This window comes from Gobio gobio (genome assembly GCF_949357685.1).
Source record: "Gobio gobio genome assembly, chromosome: 8".
NCBI classification, from domain to species: domain Eukaryota; kingdom Metazoa; phylum Chordata; class Actinopteri; order Cypriniformes; family Gobionidae; genus Gobio; species Gobio gobio.
The window spans coordinates 28,952,994-28,973,190 of record NC_137114.1 but is presented as its reverse complement, the minus strand read 5'-3'; the positions used below and the strand labels follow the sequence as shown (position 1 = coordinate 28,973,190).

The window sequence follows — 20,197 nt, the reverse complement described above, 5'->3', positions numbered from 1 at the left end:
GATGCTGCCATCTGACAGTTTGAAAACGCTTTCCAATTCAGCAATGGTGTTTGTAGATCACAGACTAGATAGAAAAATCAAGCTGATCGAGTTAAATAGCTCAGTGAGCACATTAATAGTTCAGTGAGCACAAGGCCAGGCAGCAAACACTAAACTGCTTATTATTACAGTTTTTCCTCAATTGTTTACACACAAATACTGGTATTTGAGACACAATGACCACAACATGTAACTCATGCACCAACCCCCTGAACCAATTCCGCTAAACTACAAGCACAATTCCTGCTTTACACTCAAGTTGCAGTTCTAAATCTAAAACACACTTTTTTCAAAACACTACACTCAATTCTCTGCATTTGGCACAATTTTCATGCAGAAAATCTCTTGTTTTCACAAGGAACACACTGACATGGGCAAACACCTGTCACACAGTTTTACAATTAGCAAACAGAGATTCAGCATTAAAGGGCAACAGGTGAGCGCTTCAGTTTTGGAGCAGCATAGTATTTTTAGTTTTTACTGTAACTGTACACAGTAAATTCTTCTGTTGTTTTGTATGTAGACCACTGTATGTACAACTTTGTGTTAGTTGGGATGTACACTGTGTACATTGTTTTTGTGGGAAAAATAACATATTTGTTACCGTGTATTTGCATGTTCTGAGTATAAAAACAATATTCTCAAATACTTTACAACACACTTATGTACTGTCTGTAGTAAGTGTAACACTGAACCAAAAAAGTCATTATGATGAATGGAGAAGAAGTGTTTTCCAATCATCATAGTGTTTTACATTGAGCACATCAGTGTTCAACTGGTTCTTATAAATGTCTATTCATTTGATGGTTTGTGTGTGTCATTTGAAAACAAAATACCATTTTGAGAAGAAATAACATTGATTTGAATGTAAAGTTTCATTTTGAATTGAGGGGTTTTGCCCATTGTGTGTGTGTTTTTTGATTTGTGAGAGTATGAGGCATGCTTTCAGAAAATGTGTAGAGAAAAACTGCAATACAATGCTTAAATATTATACATGATGGCACGAGAGTGACATAATCACTTATTGACCTTGCCTGTGTAAAGTTATACATAACATTTTTCTCCAGAAAGGGTACATTTACATGCAACACACTCCACCCACATTATGTTTGCAATACATAATGCACCTATAAAAGTACATAAAAAAGGATTTGGTTTTAACATAATAACCAGGGCTTTACTAGATGATTCATTCAAGTGCTTTAACAAAAAATATGAGCTTCACATTTCAACTTATAAACCTCTGGAATGTCGGCTCGCTATACATCCATTGTAAAATCGTTACTTTAACAATTATTGAAGGAATGGTTTGCCTCCAACAATGAAACAAAAGTGGAAAGCATACAATGACTAAGAATTGTCAAGCTCCAAAAAGAGCAGCAAAAAAAGTAGTTTATAGTACTCATGTCATGTGCTATTTATGTCTTCACATTCTTTATGTGAGGAACAGACCAAAATTCAGCTTCCTTTCCTCTGTAGCTCTCAAATGTCACTCCTGCTTGCACGCATTATATATAATACATACATAATACATAAATAGTTCTCATGTGTCTCATCATTGCAGCAATTTTGAAAATGGGCAAACAAGAGTGTGATTTTTATGCAGCTGTATTTGGAGATTTTCAGCCTTCACTCAAAGCTCATATAGCTTCAAATGTTTTAAAAATAACACACAGTTTATATGCGCTTCATTTATGGCAATTGTATGTCCTTTTAAATCTTTTGTACAGTTCAAAAGTGTGGGTTCAAACATTTTTTGTATGTTTTTGAGTTTTTTTATTTTTTTTTATGCTCACCAAGCCTGCATTTATTTGATAAAAAAATTCTATTGTAAAACATTTTTTACAATTTAAAATATTATTTGAATATATTTCAGAGATCCTTCAGAAATCATTCTTATATGCTGATTTGCTGCTCAAGAAACATTTATTATTATAAATGTTGAAAATAGTTATATTTTTGTGGGAAAGGATTCTTTGATGAATATAAAGTTATTTTTGTAACAAAATAAATCTTTTATAAATGCCTTTATTGTCTTTTTGATTAATTGAATGGTCATTTTTTTATAGTTCCTTATTAGTTTCTTTAAAGAAAAAATCTGACTCACTCAAAACTTTTGAACAGTAGTGTAAAAAAAAAAAAAATTCAGTCTGGAATCTGGATTTTATTACAGTTTTTTCCAACTGCTTACACACGTTTTCAAAACCATGTCTCCTTTTTTCAAATCTCGACACACAATTCCCAAAACTGCACACACAAAATGCCTCACATCTCCTTCAAAATGTAACACTGCATTCAAAATGCCATAAACGCACGTCAGAGTGAAGCATTTGCATCAAATGGCAAACACTTCTTTTGGATATACCATGTAAACACAGCTCTTTGGTCTTTCATAGGCTTATATCTCAATTTAAATACAATGTTCTACAGTGAAAGTAATCTGCTGAGAGGGGTAACAAGTACACTGTAAACACCAATGCAATGTAGAAACAGAAAATATGTATTAGGTCAAACATTACTGTTGTATACAGTAGCATACAACAAAACCATAAACATATGTAAACCAAAAGTATATTCTTTACAGTAAAGAACACAATTGTGTGTGGGGGGTCCAGGGGGAACACATGATTAACAAGTGTTGCCCTAATCTCATCAGAGATGGCTCTCCTTCCTTCTCTTATTTGCCCTCGTCCTCTTCTTCCTATTCCTCCAACTCCTCCAACTCCTCTTCCAACTCTTCGTCTTTGAATTGGTCCTCGTTGTTGTCCCTTGCCTCTCCCTCCTATTCCTCTGGCTCTCTGTCCGTTTTTAGCATCCATTGTGCAAAACAGGTAATCTGACCTTTGACCTATTTATAGGCCTATACTACAGTAAAGCAGTGATTGGTTAGTGATCAGTTAAGCAATTAGTGTTTGCACATGTGAGGAGTGTGTGTGACCTGGGGCACGTTCAAAGCTCAAACCAGTGCGCAACGTTTTGCTACGGTTTCCGGTTGAACATCATGTTTCCGGGAAACGGAGTGCAAGAGCTTTGAGATGCGTTTTCTCTCGTTTGGTGTGTGTGTCAAATATGTCAGCCCAATCAGCAGCAACATGTATATAAACCACGCGGTATTAAAGTGACAGCTCGCACAATGGGTCCAAGTAAAGTTATTTACAAATGTGTCCGCAGCTCGGTATACGCAACAATTGAAATATTAGAAGACATGATTGTCGTAAGAGTTTTATATATATATATATATATATATATATATATATATATATATATATATATATATATATATATATATATATATATATATATATATATATATATCAACATGAAGATGTATTTATTTATATTTTAGCTTCATTGCAAGGCAAGTTTATTTATATACTAACTTTCATATATGGTAATTACAGTTTTTTTTCAACTGCTTACACACAAAATCTGTTCATGTCACACGATTTTTGAAACCCCTCACTCAAAGTGCAAAACTACACAGCAAATCTCAAAAACCATAAGCTATTTCTCAGCATTTGACTCAGTTTTCAATTGCATAAAATACTTTTTTCAAAACGCTACACACAATTATCTGCCTAAAACACAAAAATCTAACAGGAAGTGACTTGTGAAAATCTAAATGCTACACTTATTCACCAGGTCACACACACACTCCTCACATGTTTACATATGTTTATGGTTTTGTTGTATGCTACTGTATACAACAGTCATGTTTGACCTAATACATATTTTCTGTTTCTACATTGCATTGGTGTTTACAGTGTACTTGTTACCCCTCTCAGCAGATTACTTTCACTGTAGAACATTGTATTTAAATTGAGATATAAGCCTATGAAAGACCAAAGAGCTTTAGATTTAGAACAACAGTGTTTACATGGTATATCCAAAATGTACTATAATGAAAGAAGTGTTTGCCATTTGATGCAAATGCTTCATTCTGACGTGCGTTTATGGCATTTTGAATGCAGTGTTACATTTTGAATGAGATGTGAGGCATTTTGCATTTTGTGTGTGCAGTTTTGGGAATTGTGTGTAGAGTTTTGAAAAAAGGAGACATGGTTTTGAAAACGTGTGTAAGCAGTTGGAAAAAACTAAGTGCTTTACATAAAAATTATTTTAAAAAAAGAAAGAAAGAAAATTATTTAAATTAGAATTGATTACCAGGAGATAATTACAGTTAATTAAATGGGATGGGGATGTTTTCTTTTATTCTGGACAGCAAGGGCAGTGATTGCATGTATTTTGCATGTATTTTGCAGTATTACAGTTTTTTACAATTGCTATGACAATTTTTTCAATACTTTTAACAAATTTCCTAAACTCTTAACGCACCAACACACCTACATCACGCAATTGCCAAAACGATTAATTTCATGCTCAAATCACACATTGTAAACTAAACTCCAAAACTAATTTTCAAAATATAATAATTCACTAAAACCCTAACACATGTTCTCTTCCAACAGGAACATTTAGTCAATCATAGCACAATGTTATAAAAAAACACTAACACTAGTGTTACAAGTACACAGGAGGCAGACACAGATGTTAACAGGTAAGGGTAGTTTATTAGACCACAGTAGAGCAGGTGTTGTGGAGCAGGTGAGTAAACCGGTAGTTGGTAGATTAGAAGGTGATACGAGAGAGAGAGTTACTGTCTTTTGTTTTGTAGATGGAAGGACGCTGGAGCCTGGAGGTCGCTGGAGACTGGAGATCGTTGGAGACTGTAGATCGCTGGAGTACTGAGGGACAGACAGGAACACACCCACACAGCAGACAAGGAACACGGAAGGAAGGAGACACGCTGGAGACAGGTAAGTATCAGTAGTAGAGTCCTTGAGGTAAGCATAGCCTGAAGTATATGCGAACGAGACCGGACGTGGAGTGCTGTGTGGTTGTGAGTCTTGTATTGCTGGTGATGAGTGTGGTGATGAGGTGCAGGTGATGGTGATCAGTACTCTGGGGAAGGAGTGCGCTGTGATTGGTGGAGGGTGGAACCTGACGTGTCTGTGACAGTACCCCCCCCTCCACGGCCCGCTCCAGAGGGCCGAGAACCCCGACGCCGTGGTGGACGTCCTCTACCCCGCGGAGCTGGCTTCTCAGGATGACTGTCGGGAAAGGTCTGGAGTAAACTGGGATCTAAAATGTCGTTCCTTGGGACCCAGGAGCGTTCCTCGGGACCATATCCTTCCCAATCCACTAGATATTCCAGCTGACCACCACGACGTCGGGAGTTCAAGATCTCATTGACCTTGTAGGCCGTACCATCCTCCAGGAAGAGTGGAAGGGGGGGTTCGGCGGGAACTACGTCAGGTCCTGTGGGAGAAACCGAGGGGTGGTGAGCTTTCAGCAGTGAGACATGGAAAGTGGGATGTATACGATACCCTTGTGGCAGACGGAGTTGATAGGTGACTGGATTGACCTGCTTGGTGATGGGGAATGGGCCAATGAACCTGGGACTCAGCTTTTTGCAAGGCAGACGCATTCTGATATCTCTGGTAGATAGCCACACCAGCTGACCAGGCTGGAAGACAGGGGTGTCAGAACGTCGGAGATCAGCTACCATCCTGCGTCTGCGCAGGGCCCGTTGCAACTGATGGTGGGCTGAGTCCCAGACCCTCTCGCTCTCTCGGAACCAGTAGTCCACTGCAGGAACGTCGGAGGGTTCCCCATCCCAGGGGAACAGTGGAGGTTGAAAGCCGAGTACGCACTGGAACGGGGTGAGTCCTGTGGTCGACTGTCTCAGAGAGTTTTGGGTGTACTCGGCCCAACCCAGGAACTGGTTCCAAGAGTCCTGGTGGTCATGACAGAAGGTACGTAGGAAGCGGCCAATTTCCTGTACCTTCCTTTCCGTCTGCCCGTTTGACTGTGGATGATACCCCGACGTCAGGCTAACGGCCACACCTAGGAGTGAGAAGAACGATCTCCATACTCTGGATATGAACTGGGGACCTCTATCTGATACAATGTCCTCTGGTACTCCGAAGTATCTTAAAACTTGGTTGAAGAGTGTCTCAGCTGTTTCCATGGCAGTAGGCAGACCTGGGAGTGGGATCAGACGACAAGATTTAGAGAAACGATCTACCACTACTAGAATGGTGGTATTACCATCTGAGACCGGCAGGTCAGTGATGAAATCTACTCCTAGGTGTGACCATGGGTGTTCTGGAACGGGCAGAGGAAGGAGTTTACCAGCTGGAAGATGACGCAGAGACTTGGAAATGGCACACTCCCTACAGCCCTGCACGTACCTTCTGACATCCTTAGCCATCCCTGGCCACCAGAAGCGTTCTTTTAGCAACGAGAGGGCTTTATTGACCCCCGGGTGACCAGTACCAAGTGATGTGTGAGCCGAGTGAATGGTGGGAGTGCGTCGTGTCCGAGTGAGGTACAGCAAGCCAGGTGGACAGCCCGGCGGAGGGTTCGTGGAGGCATTGGAGGAGGGGATGGTTTCTTCGGACCAGGTAATAGGACTTACGATGAGGGAGCTTGGAATAATGGGTTCTGGTTCTTCGGTCTGTTCGTCAGGAGCTTGCAGACGGGAGAGAGCATCAGCTTTAAGATTCTTGGTACCGGGACGATAGGAGATGGTGTAATTGAAACGGGAGAAAAACATAGCCCAACGGGCTTGTCTGGGGTTTAGTCTCTTGGCTGATCGAAGATACTCAAGGTTTTTGTGATCTGTTAGCACCAGGAACGCATGTTTGGCTCCCTCCAACCAATGCCTCCACTCTTCCAAGGCAAGCTTGACTGCAAGGAGTTCCCTGTCACCGATGGAGTAGTTGACTTCCGCCGGGCTGAGCTTGCGGGAGAAGAAGGCGCATGGATGGAGTCTACTGGGCGTCCCCTGCTGCTGTGATAACACCGCTCCCACTCCGGTTGTGGAAGCATCCACCTCCACGATGAAGGGCCTTTCCGGGTCTGGATGGACTAGTAGGGGAGCGGTGGTTAAGGCTTTCTTGAGTTGGCTGAAGGCGTTGGTGGCTGCCGGGGTCCAGGACAGAGACTTGGGTTTATTGCGTAACATACTGGTGAGTGGATGAGTGATAGAGCTGTAACGTTTGATGAATCGTCTGTAGAAATTGGAGAAACCTAGGAAGCGTTGGAGGTCTTTTATGGTAGTGGGTTCTGGCCAGGTTGTGATGGACTCCACCTTCCTCTCGTCCATCCGGATGCCACTGTGATCTATGTGGTATCCCAGGAAGGAAACGGATGCTTGGTGGAAAGAACACTTTTCGGCCTTGAGGAACAGATGGAACTGACGTAGACGGTTGAGGAGGCAGACACAGATGTTAACAGGTAAGGGTAGTTTATTAGACCACAGTAGAGCAGGTGTTGTGGAGCAGGTGAGTAAACCGGTAGTTGGTAGATTAGAAGGTGATACGAGAGAGAGAGAGTTACTGTCTTTTGTTTTGTAGATGGAAGGACGCTGGAGACTGGAGATCGTTGGAGACTGTAGATCGCTGGAGTACTGAGGGACGGACAGGAACACACCCACACAGCAGACAAGGAACACGGAAGGAAGGAGACACGCTGGAGACAGGTAAGTATCAGTAGTAGAGTCCTTGAGGTAAGCATAGCCTGAAGTATATGCGAACGAGACCGGACGTGGAGTGCTGTGTGGTTGTGAGTCTTGTATTGCTGGTGATGAGTGTGGTGATGAGGTGCAGGTGATGGTGATCAGTACTCTGGGGAAGGAGTGCGCTGTGATTGGTGGAGGGTGGAACCTGACGTGTCTGTGACAACTAGATGGAATTACAGAAACTGCATTATTTTTTTTGTGTCAGGTCTGCCCGTATACAATGGACAGTATATTTTATTGATCATAGATTGTGTGTCTTTTGAAGACTCTCCACATTTGTGTTTTGTTGGGTTTAATAAATGCATGCATTTTGTTTCTTTTGCTGCAGAAAATCAATACAAAAAATGAATGACCCATCTCAGAGTAGCTTTATAGAATGCCCTTCAGTTTTATTTATTTTTCTGACTTTCTTTGTGTTGCTCTATATTGTTCCTTTTTCACACAAGAGCAGCCCAAATAGGCCCTCTTCTACTGTATACCATATGGTCATGTGATTGAAACAACATCAACACCTGAACAATTCCTAGATATGAATCAGCTGTGATTTATATATTTGCATAACTTCAATCGGCTGTTTATCATAAAATACAGGGAATATATTTGTTTTTCAATTCTCAATATAAACAGCTGTTTACCTTGACTTTAGCCTATAAGGTTAAGGTTTAGAACATGGTGTTATCTGTTCTGATATACAGTGTTAAAGCATTGGTAAATTTGGCAGTAAAAATCCATTGTTTTGGCCTTGGTTGAGCTTGTGTGTAAAAGAAGTTCAAACATTTTAAATTTGTGTTAACTATATGCATTTTGTGTAAAAGCAACATTAAATGTGTTAATTGTATAGCCTACACAGACAGATGTTGTGCAAACTGTGTTAAAGGTCCCGTTCTTCGTGTTTTTTTGAAGCTTTGATTGTGTTTACAGTGTGCAATATAACATGTGTTCATGTTTCGCGTGTAAAAAAACACAGTATTTTTCATACAATGTACTTATCTGTGTACCGCTGTTTTCACTGTCCTAAAAACGGCTGGTGATTTCCTCTTTCTATGAAGTCCCTCCTTCAGAAACACGTAACGAGTTCTGATTGTGCAAGCGCTTACCGTGTTGTAATTCGACCGCAGCTTAGCGCAGGTGCCAGCAGTTCCTGTGTTGTGATTCGACAGCAGCTTAGCGCATGTTGGAAAGGTCACGCCTCTTAACGGAGAGATGTATGCGTTCAATAATCTCTACAGCGTCCCTGGGAAAGCCAAACAAAGGTGATTTGACTCCTGGATGAAAATAACAGCGTCTCGACGACATGGCGATAAACACACTCAACGCAACAGTTCCTTTTCTCCACGCGACACGTCCGCTTCTCCACGTGGGACAGCAACAAGACCGCGCCCCCTTTTTCGCGTTTCTTTGTGGGCGGAGGTAAGTCTGTTCTACTGCTCTACTGACGTAATTAAAGAAGGAAGTACCAGGATGTAGTCCAAGCCAGCCGTTCGCTGTAGGCTTTGAAAGGGAACTTCTGTTAAATAAAATATCTCGCTTGGCATTGAACTTTGAGCTTTATAATTTTACAGGTATTATTTATGCTCTAACAGCAACATTACACACTAACTAAAGTTTGAACAATGGGATCATGCGGAATGGGACCTTTAAGAGTTTAGGAAATGTGTTAAAAGTATTGAAAAAATTGTCATAGCGATTGTAAAGAACTGTAAACATCTATTTATATCAATTTCATCAGGCTCCGAAAATACCTCAAAAAGAACACAAAGAATGTCCTTCTCAGCTGCCATAGTTGCAACTCTTGCGTCACCAGAACAGGGTGTTCAACACAGCACCATTTCCGTTTAAAAAACGTTTTGCAACATTTTGTCGGGGCTGAACGCAGTCCTGGTGAATAAGTGTAGCATTTTGATTGGTTGTGTTTGGAAAAGGAAAGCAAGTCACTTCCTGTTAGATTTTTGTGTTTTAGGTAGAGAATTGTGTGTAGAGTTTTGAAAAAAGTGTTTTATGCGATTTAAAACTGAGTCAAAGGCTGAGAAATAGCTTATGGTTTTTGAGATTTGGTGTGTAGTTTTGCACTTTGAGTAGTGGTTTCAAAAAACGTGTGACATGAACAGATTTTGTGTGTAAGCAGTTGGAAAAAACTGTAATATATCTTTGTGGATGAGCAATCCCTTTTTACTTATTTAAAACCCCTATAACTTGTTGCGTAAGTTATACACACATAAGCAAAGAAAAAAAAGCTGACTTCCTGACATGTCTATTTCTGTTCAGACACGCACATATGCACACGCATACACATAAGCAAATGCAAACATTCAGAGATACACAAAATGAAACTTCAGAATCCTTTGAATTTCACACAAATGAACCTCTGTGCTTGAGGTCATAATGACAATAAACACCAGTTATGGGCTTTATTAGAATACACTTTTGTAAAAATGTCAGATTTTTCATCCATATTACAGTTTTTTCCAACTGCTTACATACTTTTTCAAAACCATGTCTCCTTTTTTCAAAACTCTACACACAACTCCCAAAACTGCACACACAAAATGCCTCACATCTCCTTCAAAATGTAACACGGCATTCAAAATGCCATAAACGCACGTCAGAATGAAGCATTTGCATCAAATGGCAAACACTTCTTTTGGATATACCATGTAAACACAGCTCTTTGGTCTTTCATAGGCTTATATCTCAATTTAAATACAATGTTCTACAGTGAAAGTAATCTGCTGAGAGGGGTAACAAGTACACTGTAAACACCAATGCAATGTAGAAACAGAAAATATGTATTAGGTCAAACATGACTGTTGTATACAGTAGCATACAACAAAACCATAAACATATGTAAACATGTGAGGAGTGTGTGTGTGACCTGGTGAATTAGTGTAGCCTTTTGATTGGTTGTGTTTGGAAAAGGAAAGCAAGTCACTTCCTGTAAGATTTTTGTGTTTTAGGTAGAGTATTGTGTGTAGCGTTTTGAAAAAAAGTGGTTTTATGTAATTGAAAGGCTGAGAAATAGCTTATGGTTTTGGAGATTTGGTGTGTAGTTTTGCTAGCCTGGATGCCAGCCGAACTTAGCCCCGCCCACAACATTTTTACTCGGGCAGTTCGGTCTGGACTTTCTCCGTAGAGAAGTAATTATGCCCGAACAGAAACTGTTCGGACCAATGAAATTGTCAGGGCGGGCTTTAGACGATGATGGACAGATGATCAACATTAACGTAATCATCCACGGCACCAAAGAGCGCTTGGGTTCAATTTGTTCTAATCCTAAACGGAGAACTTGTTGTATGTGCATTCACCTTTACTATTTCTCTCAGAAATGATGATCGTGTTGGTAAGTACTCTGTGTATCCTTAAATTCTTTTTTTACAACACCGGCAAAGATCGTTTACACTCATCTTTTTCTTCTAACGTAACTTATTCCAGCGTGCGTGCAGACAGAGTTGCCAAGTTTTTACAACAAAACCGCCCAATTGCTAACGTTCCTCAAAACTAGCCCAAAACAAGCCCAATAGCTTTCCAGGGGGGTTCTCCGGGGGAAAAAAGGCATTTGGGGGGTAAAATATGTGTTGTTTTGGCAGGGCTGGCAGCTAAAAATCGCATTCCTGGGTCTGTATATCACATTATTGGGGTCGCTTCAACCCGCGTACATGGCAACACAGTGCAGTTGAGATCTGTTGACATTTGACAACTAACGTTATGCGTTGCTCCGTTGCTCTGATTGGTTGTAGGTCTATCCAATTGAGGCCTTTCCTGGTTCAGTTGAAACACACCCCATAATCACAGCCCAACGGAGCAGTATCAGACTCATATTCTGACTAGAATTGAGTATGACGACGTCAGGCTATAGTTTTGCACTTTGAGTGAGGGGTTTCAAAAATCGTGTGACATGAACAGATTTTGTGTGAAAGCAGTTGGAAAAAACTGTAATTAATAGATTAAATTCATATTTTTGTCAAATCGAACCACTACTCACTAATGAAGTGATACTTAACAAAATCTTCCTTCGTACCCACCAATCACTGGTCCTTTTATTTGTTCTTGTATAAAAGATTCTAAGAGGGGCAATGTGCTTTTTACAAGGACCGATCCATTATATCAGTACACAGCGTCCACATAGCAGGCTGACCATGGCAGGTGAGCTGAGTAAGAACTGCCTGTCTCCCTTGGTATTGATTCAGGGCAGGTATTTAATTCTTTCCTAACTGTGTTTTATGCTCCAGTGGAGAGGCGGCCGTGTGTCTCTAGAGAGACCAGGGCAGGCATCCTGCAAGGCGAATTAATGACTTCAATAAAAGTGCCACATTTTCCACTCAAGTCCCCAGTCAAGAGTTTTATTGGTGAGGTTTAATTTGGCTTAAACTGGTCGGCTGCTTTAGGCACGGTCACAAATGCTAATCACCTTTACCCCGAATCGCAATTAGAAGAGGTATCAACATGACGATATGTTTTCTTAAGACAGAAACCATGCAGAGCGAGAGAGAGAGAGTTCAAAACTATATTTGCTTCATGCTCACTCGGCCGGCTTCATGCTGTTTTTTGATAAAGCTTAGAGGAAACACCTCCACATCTCATCTGGTGCATCTGGTCCACTTCTGCTATTGTTCTGTTTCATCTGTGATTGTGTTGACAGGCTATAACTTGGCAGCAATGTAGCATAGACGCGGAAATTGCTGGCACCTGCTTAGCAAAAAAACCAGAGCGATGTTTAAAAGGAAACTAGATGCAGTGTCCAGCTGAGAAAAACTTCAAAGCAGAGAACGATTAGTTTCATTGAAGTGGCCAAATAGTTTAGTAGGGTCAGGATAGGGTAAAGGGTAAAGAGTTGAAAATCACTTCAAACTTCAAGAAAAATCTGCTTCAAGACTCACAACATTCTCACAAAAGTGTATTCAAATGAAGCCCATAACTGATAGAACGTCCTCAGTTGTACATTTCTGGTAATGTTTGTGATTGCTTGTGTGTGTGTACTTTCTCCTGTCTTACACTCTAAAAATTATGAGGGTTTTCACAGCGAAGAAGCCATAGAAGAACCATTTTGGGTTCAAGTGTACAGCTTTAAAAAATAAAAAATAAATGTTCTTATGGTACGGTCACATTTACCGCTGATTTGGCACAATTTTGCGCCTGAAATCCAGTCATTTCAATAGTAATCCCCAGATTCATTTTCACAAGTTCTTGTCACAGATTTGATTTGCTTTTAAGGTGGTCATGCAAATTTGCGGTGTCGACCAACCGAGAGCTACTTGGTATGAAAGTAACCCTGCGTGAGCTGTTCTTCATGCATCGCTACACTGTTGACAGTGGACCTTTTTTGCCAGAGAAATTTCACAGACATTTTGCTAATGCGACTTTGCCTTTAGTGTGAAGAACATTTCAATAATCTATTCTAAAGAACCTTTTTCGACTATAAAGAACCTTTTATGCAATGGAAAGGTTAAAAATCGATGTTAAAAGTTCCTTTATAGTCCTCCCAAATGACACACTTCATTTATTATCTTCTAATAATAAAAGCGTGATAGGTCCTTCAAAAGTCCTTGCTAATATCAATGCTGACAATGAACATTAACTTAACAATAATTAACTGGAACTTTGCCTGTATGAGGAAAAACAGTCCAAACAAGTTATTGAGCCCTAACATCCAGACAGCAGCATCCTTGTTTCAAAATTGTGAAGAACACATAGTTTTAGAAGCTTATCTTATCAATCACCTGCTGCAGTTTTCAACATACATTTTTTTCCGCTATCGACGAAAGCTTTTGTTGGAAGTGCCAAAGGAAAGGTATAAACAGTTTTGTTCTGAGCCATCTAAACTGTCAACGGTGACCTAACCTCCATATTTTATTCTCACACGTCAATGCTGCCACAAGTGACTACATCAATAGCTTCACTAAAAGCTTCTACTTTTGTCCAGAGGACCACAAGGGGCTGAAGATCACAGCCAATACAGAACGTGTTGAGTTACACTGTCTAATGTGGAGAGAGACAAACAACAATGTGCTTCATCGGAGACCTGCTGGACTGTTAGCGTTTTCACTTTTCACATAACCCACTTGACAGGGTGGGAATGTTTGCACAGGATTCTACTGATTCAGCCATTGAAAAATTCAGCCGTGTTAATCATGATCCAGACCGAGCGTCCGGTTCTGAGAACTGAGATGGGCATGCAAGATAAGCATATGTCTGATGCCGTAATATGATACAGCTTGACATATGGCATGTTTCTGCTGAAGTCAGTGTCAGGTTGCTAAACAGATCAAACCGCTCAATAGAACTGATATGCTTAGCATGCACGATTACATCAGTTTAAGAGGCCTTTTTTTCCATGAAACTGCATTGTATTTATGGTAGGTGAGGGAAAAAGGACTGACCACAAAAAGCCTTATAGTTGCAGCAGTCATTAACCTCAACCTTTGCTGTGAACTGTTGGCGCAATAAAATCTGCCACTGCTGTAGATGTTTCAAACTACAAATTACTCCACATATTTAATTATACACTTAAATGCTATGAGTTCATTAGTAAGTTTGAAAACAGCCACTTGTGGGGCCACCATGCCACTGGGTTATAGCTTTCCTCACACAATCCGGTGCTCAAACCAGACATTACCCTCACAAAACACCCTTATTAGCTCAGGCGGGTGGCACTGGAGCAGACACCTCATTGGTTCACAGGAAGATTACTCTTCTCTTCTAGTCATGCTTTTAATGTTAGTTCTTATCTCGCACCCCAAGAGGGCAATTACTGTTTGCTTAAAAGGACTGATTAAATGTTGCGTTTGTTTCCTAACAAAACCGAGAGGGAGACACCATATCGGCCAAGACATTACAGAAAATCGTTTCATGTGCCACACTGCCCTTTGCCACAACAAGATCAGCCACATGCTGGAGAGGACGAGATGCTGCGAAAAACAAAGTCAGCCTCAAATTACAGCAATGAGGAGAGGAGAATACACACATCTCAAGCGCCGGGCTTACTTGCAGAGCCACTGTATTGAATTCATATTGTATTACATATTACAGCAACTGAGCTGAAATGAAATATGAAACGCAACTGCTGTAGTGTCGTTTTCGTATATTTTGATCATTTGCTGCTAAAAATGGATATGCAATGAGTGTTTAACTGATGCTTTCCTATCGCAAATGTGAATGAAAATATATTGCATTGCACACAATACAACTGACTAGTAAACACTGCCAAAGGCCTTTTATAGCTTGTTAAATTGCTTGTTAAATCGTGAGAAATGTAGTGTGCCGTTGCACACACTATAACCCACATGTGTTCAACAGAGGAATTCAGTGGAAAGAACACTCAAGCAACAAACTAAATGCATTAATACATAAGCTATTATAATTACAGGATGACTGCTGTTATTAACAATTAAATGTACGGCTCATGGAAAACATTTGAAATGCATTTTCCTATAAGTGAGTGTGTTCTATAAGTAGCCAGCATACTGAGTATTTCTATGAAAAAGGTGTATTTTGTGTCACTCATGAATACATAAAAAGCTGACATATTTTTACTGTGTGTTATTTTAGGCACTTTCCTTAAAATGTAAACAAAAATCCATTAAATGAAGATGCCTTTGTGGCCTGTTGCAGTCTTGAGTTTCCAAATAATCTGCTTTAGCACATTTACAATCTTAAATAGTCATCACTGTTATCATGATTTTGTACACTGACAGAACATTTTTACAAAAGCTGTCACTGTTGCAGTACTCTTTAACAAGGTGTGTACCTAAAGAGTGCATATTAGTACCTCAAATGTACATATTTGTACCAAGTGTAGCCTACATATTAGAATCTTTTTAAAGGGTCAATACCACTGACAGCTTTTGTACCTTTTTTCCCCCTGAGAATGTACAGTAAAAATGTGCTTGCTAAAACCTGGAAATTTGTAGAAATATCAGCATTAAATTATTATTTTAATACTGTAAATACCCTTTCGTAACCTTCCCTCACAAAGCTTTAATGACTGATCTGTAAAACTGTCAACACTGATGCCATCAACAGTGTTACTACGTTTCATAGCTATATCCCCAGAAAAATAATCTTTTCAAAATGGAAAAAGCACTTCGAAGAATGACCCCAATAACTTGTATTATGTTTTATTATGCATTATCAGCCTAATGTCTAATTATACAGCACACGCCTAAATGACATAATTTTAGATCTGGAAGGCATATTAAGACGTGGCAATAAGGCAAGAGTACAATTGTGTTGTAAAATTGTTCAGCAGTAGCCTATTGGAACACTTATTTTAAGTAACTAAAGAAAACAATATTTCATAGGATAGCCTATAAAATATAAGACTATATCAACATAAGACATTATCATAAGACTTACATAACCCAAGAAAAATCTAAACGATGACACTTACATGATAGCGTGTCCGTAGGTCACTCACTCAAACTGACAGCGACAGAGCAGAGGTGATGTTTTCTGTATCTCCAAACAGCACGCGCCGCGAAAAACCCACACAACTCGCGTTTCCCTAATTAAAATCAACATCCGGACAAACATCGAGTACTATTAAAGCATCACCATCTTAGGTCTGTAGTTCACGTAACACCAGGGGAAAAGGCAGAGACAATCGCGAAGTTGCAAAGCGCAAACTGAAAGTGAGCAGCGCGCGGAGGTTGAGGAGAAATGTGACGTGCGTTATCCAACACTGACCGTCCCATTGAAACGCTGGCTGCCCATTTGAGATGGGATGCCACTAAAACAAAAGACTCACTGATATGATGGAACTCTTACTTTTACGTTTATCGTTTGATTTATCGACCCATTTCAGTTAATTTGCTGTTCCTGGCAAAATATAGCCTACATTTGGCAGTTTTGTATTTGTTTGTCTACAAATAGCTCCATAAAATAATATTATAATGTAAAATGTGACTAAACATTTCTATTTATTTAAAATACCTGGACGCTTGTTTAATTTGTGATTTTAATGGGATTTTTTAAAAACAGAATTTGAAGTTCGTCTCGCGCAACTAGGCTATAGCACAATTGACGTCAACTGTCCTGCTTTACCCCTACGAAAAATAAGTAGGCTACACTTTAAGCTGCTACTTCAAGCTATGTACAAGTAGCAAACTTGTACGTTTGTGTACTAGGCTATAAGTGAACAGTAGTAAACTTTAAGCGCACAGCTAGTTCACAACTACGTTTCTCATGCTGCATCAGCTACTACAATTGAACTTATAGTACTAGTCTACTATTTTAAAGGCACAATATGTAACATTTTTGGATTAAAATATACAAAAACCACTATAACAATGTTATATATTTTGTTGACTTGTGTAGGCCTACTTACATTATCCCAAAATGTTTAAATCCAGAGAAATCAGCAATTTTAACCAGGACATTGGCCTTTCAATGACATCATACCCGCATTCCCCTTGATTTCCATTTTATTTTGTAGAAACCATGGAAACAACAAAGACGGTTACGTCTCCTACTGTATTACAGTGAAAATTCAGTCAGTGGCGGGAAAAGAGTAGATTTGAAGCCGATCGTACACTAGTGGACTTAGCCTTCACAAACAATCAGATATTCAGAATTAGGAACATATCTGTTTTCTTTATAAATTATGAGTTTTTATGTAAAACTTCGTGAAAAAGTAGCCTATTTGATAGGCTACACGATCAAGAGATTAAACACAACAAGCCAAGCATACTTAGGATACTTAATTATATACTTTTAAGCATATGTCGATCAAAAGATTGAGTGCTATAGGCTATAATCAAAATAGACCTTTCTGTCAGGTAGCCATAGGCCTACTTAAGTGCAATTTTGAGTATAATTCTGAGAAGCAGCTGAAAGTTTCAGAATCACTGAAAGTTTGCTTTCAACACTTGAATAAACAAATTTTTTGTATAACAGCGCTCGAGCACTGTTGCTATGTAGATCTCCTCAAGTTGTAGTAGCAGTTTGCTTTGGTTATATGTTAAGAAGTACATAAAACGTAAATGTACTTTTTAACAAAATTACAGTAGATGGAAAATGTTCATTAGTATGTGCTTTATCAATGAGAAAATTTGGTGTAAAGAGCAAAGTGCAAAGTGCCTTTCTTACAGTACTGACAACATCTAACCAACAATAAGACCATACATAAATAAATACAAATCCCTTTACATTCAGACCTCAACTATTCATACTTGAACCACAATAAGAGTAACAATCAAATGACCATATTAATAGAGGAATAAACTCACCCAAGACAACAGTGCAAAATTTGACAACAAAAAACTATTAATTGTAAATAAAAACAAAATATTGAAAGACACAATTATGTTATAAAGTTTTAACATATAAATACAATCAAATAAATCTCTGGTTGCTTTTTATTGTTTTGTTTTTTTTGTTTGATTGATTTTTGTCAGTATTATTTACTTGAACTAAGAATTATTTTTACCATGCGAAAACATGGAATCCCTAATAAATGGTTGTAACACAATATTGTTGTAGTAAATAATTTAACTTTAACTGCTTTTATAGTATAAACAGAAACTCACTGAAACCGAACTTACCTCTAAATAGGACTGAATCACCTGCATGTACTGTACATCACAATGGTTTCCCCCAGGGTCAAACAAGCCTATTAGAGTCCATTAAAACTCGTGCCAAGGCCTCTAATAACTGCACTCTCTTTTAGAAAACATGATTAGAGGTAGCGCCAGGTTTAAAAAAAAAAACATCATGTGGCTGAGTATAAAAGCAGTTTGGTTGTTTGATGAACAAACAAAGAATGCATCACTCTCGGGGCGTTCCAGGTTAGTCTTTAAAGCTCTCTTAAAAATTCCCTTATTTGAGATAACCCACTTTGATTTGATGACAGTTACTTAGATTGACCAGATATTACCAGAGTTGTTTTTTTTTTTATTTATCACAAAACCTTTTGGTTACACTCATTAATAAGTTCATACACTAATTTGTAAATGATTTAAAGAGAAATAATAATGTTTTTACACCTATTAAAGGGCATTAATGAGCACCGTAGCATTTAAGAATGTTTCAGCTGGACAGTCACTAGAGATGGGCTCCATAATCCACAGTCACATAAGGTCACAATAACTCTGTAATGAGGCAGTGCTACATCAAGCCAACCTGCAGCTGTGACAAATGGTGTGTCAAATGCATTGCACAAACAAGTCTGATAAACAAAGCCAGAGAAATCTCCAAGGAGATACAAGCAACAGAATTAGTATTTGACAGCTTGAAAGAGGAGATGGATTCATTGCACTGACATGGTTTTAACTCAAAAACATCTGGACTTGCAGTGACCCTTATAGGCAATATTTGTTTTGTTCAATATGACTATCGATCGATCGATCGATCGATCGATCGATCGATCGATCTATCTATCTATCTATCTATCTATCTATCTATCTATCTATCTATCTATCTATCTATCTATCTATCTATCTATCTATCTATCTATCTATCTATCTATCTATCTATCTATCTATCTATCTATCTATCTATCTATCTATCTATCTATCTATCTATCTATCTATCTATCGGATATCTATCTATCCGTCCGTCCATCCATCCATCCATCCATCCATCCATCCATCCATCCATCCATCCATCCATCCATCCATCTATCTATCCATCTATCCTATCTATCTACAGTGGGGAGAACAAGTATTTGATACACTGCCATTTTCCAGGTTTTCCTACTTACAAAGCATGTAGAGGTCTGTAATTTTACTTCAATTGTAATTCATTGTATTATTATTTTTTTTTAATTATTCGAATTTTATTGCATGACATAAGTATTATGTCCACACCTGTCCACACACTCAATCAAACAGACTCCAACCTCTCCACAATGGCCAAGATCAGAGAGCTGTGTACGGGCATCAGGGATAAAATTGTAGACCTGCACAAGGCTGGGATGGGCTACAGGACAATAGGGAAGCAGCTTGGTGAGAAGGCAACAACTGTTGGCGCAATTATTAGAAAATGGAAGAAGTTCAAGATGACGGTCAATCTCCCTCGGTCTGGGGCACCATGCAAGATCTCACCTTGTGGGGCATCAATGATCATGAGGAAGGTGAGGGATCAGCCCAGAACTACACGGCAGGACCAGGTCAATGACCTGAAGAGAGCTGGGACCACAGTCTCAAAGAAAACCATTAGTAACACACTACGCCATCAAGCCAGCGCATGTCCAGGCCCGTCTGAAGTTTGCCAATGACCATCTGGATGATCCAGAGGAGGAATGGGAGAAGGTCATGTGGTCTGATGAGACAAAAATAGAGCTTTTTGGTCTAAACTCCACTCGCTGTGTTTGGAGGAAGAAGAAAGATGAGTATAACCCCAAGAACACCATCCCAACCGTGAAGCATGGAGGTGGAAACATTCTTTGGGGATGCTTTTCTGCAAAGGGGACAGGACGACTGCACCGTATTGAGGGGAGGATGGATGGGGCCATGTATCGCGAGATCTTGGCCAACAACCTCCTTCCCTCAGTAAGAGCATTGAAGATGGGTCGTGGCTGGGTCTTCAAGCATGACAATGACCCGAAACACACTCTTCAAGAGTGGCTCCGTAAGAATCATC

General features: G+C 39.5%; 1 protein-coding gene across 1 annotated transcript in view; it reads right to left on the bottom strand.

Moving 5' to 3' along the window:
* Positions 1–16,283, bottom strand: part of gpr4 (G protein-coupled receptor 4) — a 30,223-nt gene extending 13,940 nt beyond the window's left edge. Inside the window, exon 1 of the mRNA XM_079824157.1 lies at positions 16,008–16,283. The gene's annotated coding sequence lies outside the window, so the exon portion shown is untranslated. The remainder of the gene's footprint in view (positions 1–16,007) is intronic.
* Between the last annotated feature and the right edge of the window lie 3,914 nt (positions 16,284–20,197).